This window comes from Alexandromys fortis, unplaced genomic scaffold (genome assembly GCF_014885135.2).
Source record: "Alexandromys fortis isolate MF-2015 unplaced genomic scaffold, M_Fortis_MF-2015_v1.1 scaffold_19, whole genome shotgun sequence".
NCBI lineage: Eukaryota > Metazoa > Chordata > Mammalia > Rodentia > Cricetidae > Alexandromys > Alexandromys fortis.
In genome coordinates, this window is record NW_026067890.1 from 7,392,985 (window position 1) to 7,410,325 (window position 17,341).

Sequence of the window (17,341 nt, forward strand, 5' to 3'; positions counted from 1 at the left end):
ATTTTAAGATTCACTGTCTCTTGTGAATCCCTCACCCCCATTTGGGGGTGTCTTATCCTTTCCCTGAATGCTTCTCTTTTTAATACTCCTTCCCCCTTACACACATGTTAATGTCTCCTCCTAATAGACTCCACTCTTTTCATACTGGCTCACCCCAAAATTCTTTCTTGCAGCAAAGTCAAGAACCCTAGCTTCATCTGATCAGAGGTCTCTGCAAAGAACTCCTCCAAGTGGTGCTGGCTGTAGCATGGAGCTGTGTCTAGCCTACCTGGCAAAGTTCTACACTGATGAGAGAGACCATGTTTCACATAAAAGGTGGAAAAACTTGAGGAGTAATACTTGAGATTGTCTGCTGACCATCACATGCACATACATGTGTATCCACACACAAAATAAAATGTATGAGTGTGATCCCCACCCCCCCTCTCAGAAAAAAAAAATTGTACTGTGCTATAAATTAGCATCCTCAGGACACATTTCCCCCTACTTCTTTACTGAAAAATTTCATCTCTCCCTTAAAGGTAACACTTTATAGATGCTAAACCTTTCTGTTTTCCTGAACATAAACACTGCAGTGTAAAGACTGTATCGAGTTATTAAGTGGTAGATGGCCCAATGAGTGGGCAGCACATAAAGCATGGATATCTGAGACAAAGGAATGCTTCCAACTACTGCCCTACAGGTCAGCACACTACTCAATTTACAGATAAGTTTATTTCTGGAGTTTTCCCATTTAATATCTCAGCCCTTGGCTGACCGTGGGTAAGTGAAATTGCAGAAAATAAAACCACAGATAATAAGAGACTACTGAATCATCTCCCTGGAGCTGACATTTTATCCTGAGCCCACAGAACATAATCAGCGCACAGAGAAGCCAAGAGCAGAACTAGTTTTTATGTGTATGCTTTGTATTTTTAACACGGAAATTCTCCACAACAGTGTTAGCTTCCTTCTGCAGGTTCCTCTTTGATTTCTTGGCATTCTCTGTTGGGTTCATTTTCCTTTTCACTCTAGCCTGACTTTCCCTTTTCCCTTTCTAAACCAGATTCTTAATCTCGGTAAGTGCAAGTATAAAGTCTAATCACAGGCATTTAATGACTAGAAAGGACTTTAAACATTAGTGTTTGTGGATAAAGAAACTGAAGCATAAAAACTATTTGCCTATGGTAACAGAGCTAATACAACTGAATCAAAGATCCATGAGTCTTAATTTCCCGTTTTCTTGCTTCAACTCAGTCCACTTAAATAAATACTCTTAAGCTACATTTATTATTTAGAAATCAAATAGGCTTCCTGGTGCTAATCTAATCTGAAGGGATACTTAGCTGTTAGTATATTCTTGGGAATAATTCCAAGGAGTGACTTCATGCTACTCTTACCATGTAATTATGGTTAAATGCTGAGGTAACTTAGTTCTACCCATTTATGTTGCTGTAATTTGAAAGAAGCAGAGTTGACCCAGACAATACTTGATGCCTTATTTTCATTAATACTATTAGAAAATCTTAACATTTACAATTAAGAAATTATCATTAATGAATTATATCATAGAGGATACATATGCAAGTATTTACATCTATCTGATGAATTAGGTAGCTGGTTAAAAGTTATCAAAATAGGCTGACCCTCCCATCCACACCCAATTCCATCCCACCCCGAGACCTCCAATTGGCTTTGGAAAGCGAGGACAAGGTGGTACTCAGGCTTTGCTAACATCCATGAGGAGAAGCTCTTTCCTTCTGGTTAAGAACGGCCATTACCATTCTTATGACATTTCTGTGACAGAATGTCTGACAACAATTTAAGGAAGGGTCCAGCTCCAAGGCAGAAAGTATAGTCCATTATGGAAGGGAAGCCACTGACTGTGGCAGAAACATGAGGCATCTGGCCACTTAAATCTCCTGTCAGGAAGCAGAGAAATGAAAACTGGTGCTCCTCTCCCTTTCTCCTTCCCGTTAAATTTGGAACCCAAACAACAGCGTGGCACTGTCTACATTACAGCAGCTGGTCAGTTAAACCTTTAGGGAAACACCCTTGTAGTCACATGCAGCAGTGTTTCCATGGCAATTTTAAATACTATGAACGTGACAAGTAATAATCATATTTTTTATAATTTATTTTTCTTTAATTATCTTAACCTAGTCACTCCATTACGGATTTTTTATATAAAGAATGGGACTTTAGTTCTACCTCTGGTCTGAGTAAACACATAATTCTCTAATATGCTCAAAAGATTATTCTCAAATTACAAAAATACACTATTGTTCCCTCCTGCAGAAGTTAATTCATATGAGCCTGTCAAACACCTAAAGAGGAACCTGCCCTCAGAAAAACTGTCTATTCCAGAAGCTTAAAACACACACACACACCTGAAGACATACTGAGAAGAGCAACTATCCCCTTATGACATTGGAACTTAAATACAGACGTCCCTCCCTTGATCTAGCTGATAACAGACCTGCACTGCTCAACATGCCACTGACCCAAACCACAAGCTGCTTGCCTTGCCTGATATGCTGACCATTCTTCTCATTCTCTTGCTCTGTCCCTCCACGGCCATGCAGTTGCTTGTGGCTCTCCATTGCTAAAGCTACCTAACTTTCTCAACCTCTAATTTGAAATTTAAATGAAATTATTTATTTCCCTCCTCTGGGGATCGACACAGATCTCCAGTTTGCCTGTCAGGTTTTGTTGGTTTGTCTTCCCCCCCCCCCCCCCAAAATCAATAAGCTGTCTTCAAGAATCCTTCTAGGTCGACTTACAGTTTTTTTTAAGCTATCAGACTAAGAACCCACAAACATGATACTGTATCCCCTAAAACATTTTCATGACCCAAACAGAAATATATGCATGTTTTAATCAATATTTCCCTCTCCTCTCTTTTACTAAAGACGTATTTTTACTTTATGTCTATGGGTGCTTTGCTTACATGTATGTCTGTACAACACATGCATGCAGTGCCTAAGGAACCCAGAAGAAAGTGTCAGATCTCCTAGACTTGGAGTTAGAGACAACTGTAAGCTGTCATATAAAGCTGGGAATCCTCTAAAGAAGCAGCAAATGTTCTTAACCTCCAAGCCTTCTCTCCAGACCTATTTACCTTTTCTTACGGGACTTAACTTGATTGCAGTAATAGCTGAAAGCATCAAGTCAATAAATTATATCGCACAGTAACAAACTACGCATTCTTTTTTCTTTTCTCCCCACTTGAAACATGAGTGCGCTTAACAGTCATTCAAAAGTTCTTGCTTGAAGCAGCCCAATAAAGAAAAGGTGCAATAGGCTTCAACCCTATGCTAAAAAGAAGTATGAGTTTAGGGACAAGGAACTCTACCAGGCCCTGAACAAATAAATAAGGAGGATCTTGTATCTCACAAAAGCCCAGCTTATTTTCCATCAAAAATGGGGTATCTCCAGGCATGGTAGTACACACCTTTAATTCCAACATTTGAGAGGCAGAAGTAGGTGAGTCCATGAGTTTGAGCCCAGTCTGGACTACACAGAGAGACACTGTATCAAAACAAAACAACAAATCCACCACTACCTAGCTTATAACCTGGTAGGGTAGCTACTGTTAGTGCTGTGAGCTTTTATTCCAATTGTATGGGGGGGGTAACTGATTTTTCTATATTAATCAGAAAATTTTAAATAAAGCTGGTAAGCTTATTATGTGGAAACCTGCACAAGAGATTTAATAAATAGCTTTCTTAAGATTAGGAGGCTTTAAGATTAAAGGACCTTGAGAGGACCCAATTTGTAGAACTCCTAAAGCCACTAGTTAGAAAACGGAGATACCTAAAGGGAAGTACATGCTAATGCATGAAGTGTGGAGAAACTTGGTTGCCAGCTTGTGGCATTATTTTCGGAGGTTATAGAAACTTTAGGAGGTAGGGCACAGCCAGAGGAAGTACACCTCTCTGAGACATGCCTCTCTCTGATGTTTTATCGGGCCTCGGGTCCTTTCTTTCTCTTTGCATCCTGATCACTGTGGAATAAACAGCAGTGATGCTCTAACCCAACTGCATAGGGTGAGCAACCTTGGACCAAATTCTCTGAAAACATGAGCCAAAGAAAGTCTTTTTTCACTTGTTTCAGTCAGGTATTTTAACTATGCTGACAACAACAAAAACCTAGTACATCGGGACATTGTAATTTGTTCTCTAAACACATGACTTAAAAGGATGCATATAATAATCAAGATAATTCCTCTTCCTCATGAAAGTTCTCACTTAAACTTTGGCTTTGCTCATTTTCATTTGGTAAGTTAGATTCTATTTTTCATTAGGAAAACTAAATCTATAGATAATCCCAAATATTATGATTTGGACTTTAAAATATTCCCAAATGCCCATATGCTGAAGACTTGGTTCCCAGAATCTAACACTAACAGGAAGTGGTAGAACCTTTAAGATGGGACGTCTCATAGGAAGTTGGGAGCAAATGCCCTTGAAGGACCCTAGCTCCTTCCTTTTTATTCTGTTCATTTTTGCTTCCAGACCACCTGAGGCTAGCAGCTTTACTCTATCAGCATTCCCTACCACGATGTACTCACTCACTACCTGGCCAGACATCAACCAACTCTGTGCTGAAACCTCTAAACTTCCAGGTACTTGTCACTACTGTGGAAGGCTAATGCACATTTCTATCGTTAGCTATCAACTTATAATACTCTGCATTATTTTTATCTGGCTCCTAAGCTCAATTCTTTCAAGGCTGGGAGATCGCTGAGTGGGTAAAGTGCTTACTCTGCAAGCATGAGAACCTGAGTTCAGATTCCCACCAAGCACATAAAGTCAGGTATTAAGAGTGCATCTCTAATGCCAGTGCTGGGGAACAGGCTTTTGGGGCTCACTGGCGGCCAGCCAAGCCAAAAGGATGAGCTCTGGGTTCAGTGAGACCCCCATCTCAAAAAATTAAGATACCTTTATTACTAAGAGTAAACTCTTCTGAGTGGTGTCTTCTGTTTAATCCACTCACATTTAGAGCACACTTCCTTTAACTCTCCTATCTGAGGAGCAGTCACAGCTTTGTACTATAACTTGCTTTGTACATTTAAAGGCTTAGTAAGAACTAGAAGAACTTTACAGTATTGGGTGCACCAAGAAGTCTGGAGGGTGAAAACAGCCTGTTAGTATACAGACCAACATCTTCTACTATGTACATAATTGAAGTTTTTATTCCAACAGGTAATTCAGCAGTTGTTCCTTATAAATAGCAAATGCTGAGGCAGCACACAGTTATACGCAAGTCATTGGTTTAATTTTTTTCCATCTACTCACTTTCTATTATAGCCATCTATTCTCCACATCTCCCTTGCCATCATTTACTCTTAAGAAACAACCATCATTCTGCAGGACTGTCTTATTTCTCAATGTCATCCATTCTGTTGATCCTTGAAGACAAATTTCACATTTTCTAGCTCAATCATTTCAAAAGTTCAAAAGCAATCGTGTAAGACAATATAGCAGTTAAGAGCACTGATTTTGGGGCTAGGGAGACAATGTGTACAGGGGATCAACTGATCTCCATACCCATACAAGAAAAACAGAAGATAAAAGTAGAGAACTCACAGGATGCAAGCGGGAAGGACTCAGGCTTCCACACACTACCACAGGAACTTAAGGTAAACTTTTGTGATGGAGGTGGGTCTTGTATCTTATCTGTTGATTTCATTGGTTAATAATAAAGAAACTGCCTCGGCCCTCATAGGACAGAAAATTAGGTAGGCGGAGTAGACAGAGGAGAATGCTGGGAAAAAAAACCTAAGTGAAGGAGTCGCCATGATTCTCCCGCTCCAGACAGACGCAGGTTAAGATCCTCCCTGGTAAGCCAGCTCGTGGGCTACACAGAATATTAGAAATGGGTTAGAACAATATGTAAGAGCTAGCCAATAAGAAACTGGAACTAGCCGGGCCAGGCAGTGTTTGAAAGAATACAGTTTCCGTGTAATTATTTCTGGGCATAAGCTAGCCATGCGGGTGGCCGGGTGCTGGGGATGCAGCGCCGCTGCTCCTACTTCAACACTTTTGCATACTTAAAAGTTAACTGAGGTGAATAGAACATATTTTTCCCAAAGTTTTTACAAATGGGCTGAAGGTGTAGCCTTTTTGTTAAGTGTCCCTGAGGCCCAGTCTCCTCTCCTTGCTAACCTCTCTCAGCAATGTCTGCTCTGTACCATCTGCCTTTCTAGAATCACTCTCCACCTGCACTTCTCTAGACCCCAACAGACCGCATCAGTGGATTCTCTTGTTTTCCATCTCTTACTTGAGCTCAGGGTATGGGAGGGACAAACAGGATAAAAGTGAGGCCAAGGTTCTTATTTCTTTGGCACTCTGCCTATTGGGAACCTGCAAGTTTCCTATGTTCCTTTACTGAAAGTCACAGATCCTATCAGGTACGACTCAGTCAAAACTATATTGGGGCCTGGCAACCGTTTCCTTCTCTTGCCTTTAAGGCCTAAGCAGAAATAGTTCCACACTGTTACCATGACAACTATACTAATCAAGTACTATTGGTACCTTTTCCTTTATTGTTAAGTCTCTTAGAGAGGACTAATATATAGTATGCAGTGTTATCACTGCCATCTTTACAATAAACTGACCAAGACCAAATTTATCCTCTTTAATTGACTTTAGTATGCTGTCAGAGTTCTCCAAAGGCCTTCAAACACCTAGCTTCATTCATTTTACTTTTCTACCAATACTAGTTATCTTCCTGATACACACTACCACAGGAATTTAAGATAAACTTTCACATCTTTAAAAGTTAGCTGAGGTGAATAGATAACTTTATCCCGAAGTTTTTACAAATGGGCTGAAGGTGTAGTCTTTTTGTTAAGTGTCCCTGAGGCCCTGGATTCCAGTCACAGCACTGGGGGAAAAAAAGAAACAGGGAACAGGTACAGAAAAAGATGCTCAGGGGTTAGAGGGATGGTCCAGTGATTAAGAGCCCTGGCTGCTCTTCTAGAGGACCCAAGTTTGACTCTTGGCATCCACACCGTGGCTCACAACCTCTATAACTCCAGTTCCAGGGGTCTGACGGCCTCTGTGGGCACTGCATGCATATGGCACCATAATAATACATGTAAAACATCTATACACATAAAATATAAATAAATAAAAATTTTAAAAGATGCTCAACACTATTTGCCATCTGATAAACACAAATCCAATTCACAATGAAGTACTGCTTTATACACACCATGAAGGCTACGGCTATAATCAAAAAAGCAGATGAAGGGCTGGAGAAGGCTCAGAAGAATGCATACTGCTCTTTCAGAGGACTCTAGTTTCAGTTCACAGCATCCACACTGAACGGCTCGCAGCCAGCAACTCCAGCTCTGACATCCTCTCTGACCTCTATGGGCACCTGTACTCCTATATACAGATACAGATTATCAAAAATAACAATAATCTTAAAAAAGCAGGTGAAGGCCAGTGAGATGAGTCATCAGGTAAGGGCACTTGCCACTGAGCCTGGTGATCTGAGTTCAATCCCCAGAACCCACATGGTGAAAGGAGAGAACAAACTGACCTTTGTGTCTCCTCCCCTCCTGAAAAAAATTAGTGTAAAAAAAAAAAATAATAAGGTAGACAAAACAGAAAACAGCAGAGACAACCCAAGTCCTCAATAGTGGATTAATAAAATGTGCATGTGATTACAATGGAATATTATTTGATTAAAAAGAATAAAACATTTACTGATAAACGTTACAACATGGATAACCTTTGAAATCATTATGCTGACTGAAACGTGCTGAAATCAGCAGTAACTACATATTCTGTGACTGTTTATATGAAATGTCCATAATAGATCAATCTACAAAACAAGCTGAATGGTTTCCTAAGGCTGTAGGTAGCAGAAGAGAAAATACAGAACTGACTTTTAATGAATATCGGCTTTCCTTCTGGCATGACAAAAAAAAAAAAAAAAGCATAGTAAACAGACCACTGATAGGGAAGGCAATAAACAGATAAAGCACAAGGAGTTTGTGAGGGAGTAAAAGAGAGGGAGGGACAGAAGAAGGGAAAAAGGAGGGAGGAAGGGAAAGGAAAGCAGGGAGGGAATGGGTATATCCAGTGCATACACACACACACACACACACACACACACACACACACACAGGTACTCATGTCTTATACACACATGTATTCATGTCTAAGTGTAGGGGCTACAGGTTAACAGCAGGTGTGCAGACTGAAGAATTTAAATTAAGAATAGAATTGAGGGCTAGAGATGGCTCAGTGGTTAAGAACACTTGTTGCTCTGCAGACAACCCAGCACCTATAGGTGACTCCCCCTCTGCAACTCTCAGTCCCAGGGCATCTGATGCTCTCTTCTGACCTCCACAAGCACCAGGTACACACATACATACAAATAAAACACTCATACACATGAAATAATAAAATATCTAAAACAAAACCAGAATTGACTCACAGTTCTGGTGCCTGCTGAAACTGTTCTCTGCTTCCAAGACTGCCCCTCATGCTGTATCATCGAATGGTCAAGTCCTTCTTAAGGGTTCCAACCCCACTCTTGTCCTCATGGCCTAATCATCTCCTAAAGATCCCACCTCTAAATACTATTGTGTTAAGAGACTTGTTTCTTTCAACTAGAATTTGGGGAAGGGAAACAACCATCCAACTATATTTTGGCTGTTATAAATAACACTGCAATAAACACAGAATACATTCATCTCTTCAAATGCTCTCATCATATGCTTTACCCAAGAGTGAGACTTTTGGATCATATAAAGTCTAGTTCAAAATTTTTTAGGACTCCATACTTTTCCCACCAAAAGTATACAAGAGTTCTCTTTTCTTACATGTTCACCAACACTTATTTTTCACCATTTGCTAAAAGCCACTTTTAATGAGAAATGAGGTAGTATCTCACAGTGATTTCAATCCGCATTCTCCTTAGGAGTAGTGACACTGAATATTTTTCCATAAACATTGAGTAATGTTTATTCAGGTCTGCACGCACTTGTGTCAGAAGACAATCTCGAGAGGGGTTCTTGCCTTCTACTTTGAGACAGGGTCTCTGTTTGTCACTACTGCATATGCCACATTCTCTGCCTTGTGCACATCCAGGGACTCCCCTCTCCGCATAAGAGCACCTAGACTTCACACGCTTTACAAGATAAGATTCAAACTCAAGTCCTCAGTGCACACTTCGCTCCTTGAGCCATTTCCACAGTCCCATTTGCCTGTTCCTAAGATCAGGTTATAATTATTTTGACATTATATTCCTTATCAGATACATCTTACAAAAAATAATCCCCCATTCCAGACATTCTTTCCTTTGCTATGTAAATGCTTTTCAGTTTAATGTAACCCTATTTGTGTCTATTTTTCCCTTTGCTACCAATACTTGTGGGGATATATTGGAAAAAAAAAACTGTCAAGAGCGATGTCATGAAGCTGTCTTTGTTTTCTTCTAGTAGTTTTATAGTGTCAGGTCTTCCATTTAGATCTTTGATCCATTTGGTTTTGTTGTTTTTTAGGGTTATTGGGTTTGGGGGAGGGGAGTAGCGATTATGGTATGAAGTTAAGGGTCTAGTGAGGTTTTCTCAAAAAAAAAAAAAAAAAAAAGCAAAACAAAAAACTATCTTTGATCTAGACCAGCAGTTCTCAACTCCTTTGGAAGTCAAATGACCCTTTCACAGGGGTTGCCTGAGACCATCAGAAAACAGATATTTATACTGCAATTCATAACAGTAGCAAAATTACAATTATGAAGCAGTAAGAATAATTTTATGGTTGGAGATCACCACAACTATATTAAAGGATCACAGCATTAGGAAGGTTGAGGGCACTGATCTAGACAATGAAGTGTTAGAAATATCCTCCAAGATACATACCAACAATTAAAGAAGTGCATTCAGAACTGGGGAAGTAGCTCTCTCAGTTGGTAAAACATTGACCTAGAATACAAAATCCTGGCTTTGGTCGACAGTACTCTACAAACCAAGTGTAGGGGTGGATGGCATAATCTCACTATCAGGAAGTAGAGGGAAGGAGGATGGACATTAAGGCCAATCTTTGCTGTGTAGCAAGTTTGAGACCAGCCTAAGTTACATGAGATCTTGTATCCAAAATAAAAATAAAAGACCATTCAGAAAACAAAATATACAATAAATCAGCTCATACATTAAGGTCAAACTAGCTCATGTAAATCAACATCACTATTCCACTGGATAGTCTATAGATTAAAATCTGGATAAAAAGCATTTCAATAACCTAAAGCAACAAAGACAAGTCAAGGTATTGTGGTTTAAATGTGAACACACAGGTTCATGTATTTGAAAACTCAGTCCCCAGTTGGCTCTACTGTTTTGAGAAGTAGTGGAAACCATTGAGTGGTGTCTGCCTGGAGGAAGTGGGTCACTCAGAGGCAGGTCTTGAAGGATTATACCCTCCCCCTATTTCCAGGGAACTGTTTACTGAGTCAGAAACATAAAACAAACCATATATACCATAATCTTCCAGCACCACTGACAAGAGCTGCCTCGGTCACTATGTCCTCCCTCCCATGGACTGGAAGCTATGAATCAGCCAAAACCCTTAAATTGATTCTGCTGTGTACTTTTGTCAGAGGACAAAGAAAACTCATTAAAAACAAAATAGTATGAAGTTACAAGGCCATAAGTAAAATAGAAATGAACATTCACAATGAATGAAGGCCTAACAGCGACCTCTGCTCTAGGAAGTTTGATAATTTTGAAACATTAGATCTTTGTTTTAATAAAATAACAAGAGATAGGAGACGAGAAAGCAAATCCAACAACCACACCAAGTGAATTCCAAAACCTTAATCTTGGTTTAAAGTGGTCCCACTGGTAGTGACCTAAACACAACAAAGAAAACCAAAGTCCTACATGTGTAACTAAGCACAGATGGACAGTTCTCTAAATCTCATGTCAAGTTGGACGAGAACAAACAGGAGGATATACTATGTGATAGCACTTATATGAAAATTAATCCTTTGTTTTCCCAATTCATTAAGTCAACTCATATTGACCACCCTACAGGTTAACACCAATCAATTAGAGGAACAAGGAACAAAAAACTGGGTGCTCAGAGTACTGCCATTTAGAATCTGAACAGTCCAGAAGTACGCTATTAAAGATAATCAATTGTACTCAATCAGGAAACAAGACTCCCAGATCTAAATAAATGGAGAACATTTTCACATGAAAAGATACAGCTGGTTTTATTTCCAAGTTATGAAAAGGATCCTAAGGCTAAAACAGATATAACAGGGAGACCTCAGAACCCATAGGGGACTGAATTCAGTACTACCCACAGAAAGAACAATCTATGAATGCTACAAGATGGAACCATATCTGGTACAACCTGAGCACACAACCTGAAAGTTTTCTCACATACTTTACAACATCTCTAGATTACTAATAAAAACTAATACAACAGAAATGCTATGCAAACAGCTGTTACACTGCATGGTTTAGGGAATAATAAAATGAGGAGTTCTGAGGTAGTGGTTTTTAGTGCTCCATACAGACACAATCTTTTTTAAACATTTTCAAACCACAGATGGCTGACTATATTGATGCAGAACCCAGGGAAGGCCAACAAATTACACAACCAGGGCATAAAAACTACCTTGGTATCCAAAGATTAATTTAATTACAAAGTTACAGCAACCCATTGAATTCCTTCAAGTCAAGAATCTGAGTGCTTACTATGCACCAGCAGCTGCTTGTCTAGAAAAGAGGAAACAAAATAGGTACAACCCTAAATAAAATAAAATCTAATGTGCTAGAAATGGGGATACTTGACAATTAATGTGTGCTTTTAAAATTATGATAAGCATGTAACAGATTTTCACACCCAGAGCTATAAATCAAACCCAAACTACTAGGCAAATCTCTCTGCCATGGAGCCACATCTCCAGCCCCCTCATCAGGTATTTTAAGGACTGCTGATTAGTGTTCTCTCAAGAAATTAAAGAGAAGTCAAGCGGAACGGTGAACACCTATAATTCCAGCACCTGGGAGCTGGAGGACTTAGAATTCAAGTAAGTCTCAGCTACAATAGAGAATCTGAGGTCATCTTGGGCACAAGATCATGTCTCAAACAAACAAAACATAAAAAAAAATTGCTCCTAAACCTTACATGTTAATATTAATTTGGATTCAGGGAGATATTTTATATAAACCCTTTCTCACTGTGCCTTTCCCAACAGCTCTTCATAGAAATCCTAAATGCTGAATGCCACATTAACAAGGCAATCATACATCATCTTATGATGCCTAATAGCATCCCTTTGTACTATAAAGGTTTCAACAAAATAGTCAGTAGAAATTATGCAAAAGCAATCACAAATTTTACCATAATGTTATTTTAGGAACAAAAGAAAATGTTGAAAAGCATGAATGACAATATTAAAATGATGTGTAGGCCCAATAGACTCTTTTCAAAGCACAATTTGCAACATAAAGCATTTATCATTCTATCACTAAAGAGTGGTGTCTCACTCATAAACAAGTTCATTACTTACACACACTTTTAGTGCATAAATCAGCTCACAAAACTCTTAAAGAGCAAAGTAGCACAATCAAAGTTATTGCCTTTTCCTACTGAAGAGTAGTCTTACCTCCAGAAACAGCTCTGGTAACTAAAGTGATATGGAAGTAAAAATACTAAATGGCAGATGAGGGGAGAGAGGAAGGGGTAACAGCATTAACAAGTTGTGGTCACAGTACATATTAAAAAGTTACAGCTGGTTCAGAATCAGTAACATACTAATAAACTGAAGAAACCAAACTCTTCAAATACTTTCTTGGGAGTGATGAAGTAGATGTAATTTTTATCTTCTAAAACCTAAAGAAAGGGCTGGAGACATGTTCAGCAGTTAAGACCAATGCTCAGTTCTTAGATATGGCAGCTCACAACCAATTTTTTTTTTAAACTCTTATAACTCCAGTTTCAGGGAGTTCAATACCTTCTTCTGGTCTCCAACAGCACACAGGCACACACATGGTGCACAGACATACATACAAGCAAAACAGTCATACATATAAAATAAAAATAAATCAAAAATTTCAATAAATAAAGCCTAAAGCAATGACTCTTCCTTTCACCAAAGAATCCCTTCTAATAAGGCAAACTAAGATCTCCTTCTGTGGATTTTTTTTTTTAATGCTCCAAAAGCTGGGCTAATTATATGCGAATGCAGAGCTTCACGTACACAGACACACAAATACCAAGTTCCTGAATCAAGCAGTCAGCCCAACCAACCTCCGTGCCTGGTCCCTGTCTACAACTCACCACTTTCTCGTATCTTACATTTACACTATAAACAAGTCAGGCCAGAAAACATTTATTCGAGTTCCTACCAACACGAGGCTCTGTGCCAAGAAGCATGCTGATAACTGAAGAAACAGTAATGAAGCACACAATCAAGAACAATGAAGAAGATGTGATCTCTGCCCTTTAGAACTTGAGAATTCACACATGAGAATTCTTTCCTCAAGATTCTAAAACCCGGGCGAAATGCCACAATCTTTCTAAAGTTTTCCTGACAATGACCGGAGTAATAATGTTTTTCTTAATAGTTTTAACCTTCAGCTGTTACTGTCTACTCATTTTAGTGTTACTTCTAAAGTCTTAAGTCAGGGCTGGAGAGATGGCTCAGTGGTTAAGAACACTGGCTCTCTTCCAAAGGACCCAGGTTCAATTCCCAGCACCTAAACAGTGTTCCAAGGACTCCACTGCCCTCTTCTGGCCTCCAAGGACCCCAGGCACATATCCTGGTACATAGACATATATGTAGACAAGTATATGTAGTAATAGTCTTAAGTCATATAAGCTACTAGATTCATTTTCTAATTGATTCTTTTAGTATATGCCCACAAAGCCTAGATTACTGTGTAAGTCAGAAGAACACAAAATTAAATCTAATGATTGACCCAACATCAGTCTTTCCCGCATCTTCTTAGTAGGTTACTATATATGGGCTGGACTGAAATATAGGGCAGCTCAGTTTTATTTACTGAGGCATGGTCTCTCTCTGAATCGGGGGTTGGCCAACTCTGGCTAGTCTAGCTAGCCATCTTTCTCCGGGGTCCTGTACAGGGATTTCAGGGTGTCTGACTTTTGCAAGGCTTCTTGGGGATCAGAACTCCAGCCCTCACACTTGAACAAACAAGTGCTTTACCCAGTAAGTCATCTTCCTAGGCCCAGGTAGTAAAATTTTAATAAACCAAACAATTGGGTTATAATCTAGTCAATTTCTATCATATATATACGATAATCTGTACTTTGTGAATATTAAGATATGATCCTCTATTCTTTGTATGGCAAATTCAACATAATAACGAGTATCCAAGATGTCCCCATGTATCATGCATACTAGAAAAGACAATGCAGGCTGTGACCCTAGTCACTACCTCACTTAAATACTCATTTAAAACTAGAAGTCTCTTAAAGCACAGCTCAAATACACTGATGCGTAAGACTTTAAAAACTACACAACCGAAGCCTGACCCGATCCACTTAGCAAGTTACTGTTAGTTTTGCAACCCGGTGCTACAAGTATTCTACAGAATACTTTTATGAGACGTTAAAACATGCAAGCTATGGTAGTGTGCACCTGTATTCCCAGCACGCTGGAGCCTGAAGCAAAAGGATCAGGAATTCAAGGCCAGTCTGGGCTGCATAGTGATACCCTGTGAAAGAAGGAAGAATTAAAGGTGTAAAAAAAAAGTAGGACTGTGGAGATGGCAGGGTTGATAATGCGGCCTTGCAAGTATAAAGACCTGAACCCAATGCCCAGAACCAGGTTAAATAAAAGGTAAATAAATAAATGCCAAGGAGTAGTCCCAACACCGAGGAACCAGAAACAAGTGTGCTCCTGGAGCTCCCTGGCCACCATGCTCACCTAATCTGCTAGCTCAAAGCCACCTAATCTGTGAGCTCAAAGTCAAGGAGAAATCCTATTACAAAAAAACAAGATGAATGTCTCCTCAAAAACACCCAAGTTTAACCTCTGTCTTCCACGCGCATGCATACCCACATATATAAACACACACACACAAAGGACAGCAAGAGCCACCATTTACGTAACAAACGACCCAAATTTGAGCATATAATTGTATACCATCAAATTTGTATGTAACAATGAGTTTTTGATAATTAAGCCTCTGTGACAGTAATGCAATTCCAAAGATGAAATGTGACAACTACTTTCTATATTTAAATTTTGATGAAAAATTTCCCCAAATCAAATTCTCAATGACAATAGTCATTAAAGGTGTCTGTATCCTATTGCAACCCACTGGGAAGCACACCATCCTTGTTCAACACTGTAACAGGGACTGGAGACATGGCTCAACAGTTAAAAGCACATACTGCTTCTTCATTATCCGTTAGACAACTCACAAGCACCTGGAACTCCAGCTTCAAAGAATGAGACATCCTCTTCTAGCCTCCCTAGACGTACGCGCAAACACACAAATATTTTTTTAAAAAATGAAAACAAAGTCCAATAAAGTTTTATGTTCAGTCCAATCCTAATGACAATCCTTTATACCAAGTTCTATTTATTTAAGGTTTAGGAACTAAGTTGATAATAGTGGAGTCTATATTATTAATTTATAATAACTGTTCCCCTCAAGTCCTCAAACTACCAAAAATGCTTACTCAAGTTTAATGAAAAAATAGTATTTTTCTAAAATTTCTGAGTTCTATTTAAAATATTTTAAATTTGAACCTAAATCCCCATCACTCTGCTTTTCAAATTACTGAGAAATTACCTAAATGTTAATGCAAATAAATTAGAATATATATTGGAGGACTGGAATTATTTCTGAATGTAACATATTCTTAACTTTTTAAATAACGTTGATCCTGGTAAGGCAGCTCACACCTGTAATCCTAGTACTCTCAGGCTAAGGAAGGGAATCACCACCATTTCTGGGCTAGCCTGGGCTACACACACACAAACACAAACAATCACCCTTTAAAATTAAATGTAGTTTTACCTAGAACTGTTTTTTTTTCTTAAAACTTTCACTGTAGTAGAATACAAAGAGATTTTCTTTAAATATGATATTCTTTCATGATTTTCCTATAGGTACTTTAAAAAAAATTCTGTTGCCTTCTAGATTACTCTGTGCTTGGGTCATCTGAATACGCAAAAAAATAAATAAAAGCATCTTCTAATTATAAAGATGGAAAATAAGTGGTTGGAGAGATGGCTCTATGGATAACAGCACTTGCTGGTCTTGCAGAGGACTGAGTTTGGTTCCCAGCATCCACATTGAGCCTCTTTTATCTGCAACTAGAGCTCCACTGGATCTGATGCCATCTTCTGGCTTCTTTGCCATATACACCCACAGTATGACACAAATGAATTCATGATTTATTAAAAATAAATAAGGAGCTGGAGATACAGTTTGATGGTAATGTGTTTGGCTAGCATGTGTGAGGTCTTGGGTCCAATCGCCATCACCAAATAGATAAATAATAAATTCTGAAAAAGGAAAATAAAACTATACTTATTTTCATTCACCGATGACACTGCAATCCATCATAAAATGTACAAGTAAAGGAGGGGGGGAGCTTTAATTCCAGCAATCAGGAAGCAGAGGCAGGTGGATCTCTGCGTTCAAGGGCAGCCCTGGTCTATATAGCGAGTTCCAGGCCAGTCATGGCTTCAGTGAGACTGTCTCAAACAAGCATACAAGCAAATGGGAAAGGAACAATAATGCCTGAAAAAAATCTATCTGATGTTACACAATTCATCTCTAAATGATGCTTCCCATTATTAGGACAATCAATGCAATCTAAGAATCAGAACGGAGATGTTCCTGAGGTATTCTGTCTTGGAGTGGTGTGTCTGCAGACTGGGCAAACACTTGTGCCGTGTTAAGAAGAAAGATTCCTGGGGCTGGGGGAAGTAGGTGCCTAGATGGGCTTTTAAGTGTCACTTCTAACATTCCCGATGTACAACACGTGGAAAATGAGAAAACATTCGGTCTTCCAATTAAACGAATTCGAATCCCAGCCAGGGCACACACTCAAAACTTGTTCCTCCCCCCCCCCCCCCCCCCCCCGGAGCTTTCCCGAGATTTTCGCAAACAAAGGCACGGAAAATATGCACAGGTGGGATAAAAAGGGGAGTGGCTGGGGCCAGGCGGCGCTCGAGACAGCGCCCCCAAGCCGCCAATCTTCCGGGCCGCACCTGGGAAATCACTGCCCTGCACACCTCCACCCTCAGGTGGCGGCGTCCCGAGCGAATTCCCCGACCTCTTAACCCTCCCGCCCGCACCTTGCTCAGGCGCTGGGCATTGTCTGGAACCTCCCGCGCCCAAGGC

At 39.5% G+C, this 17,341-nt stretch overlaps 1 protein-coding gene across 3 annotated transcripts in view; it reads right to left on the bottom strand.

Annotated features, from left to right (window-relative positions):
* Positions 1-17,341, bottom strand: part of Fnbp1l (formin binding protein 1 like) — a 71,749-nt gene that overhangs the window by 53,515 nt on the left and 893 nt on the right. The gene's annotated exons all lie outside the window — the stretch shown is intronic.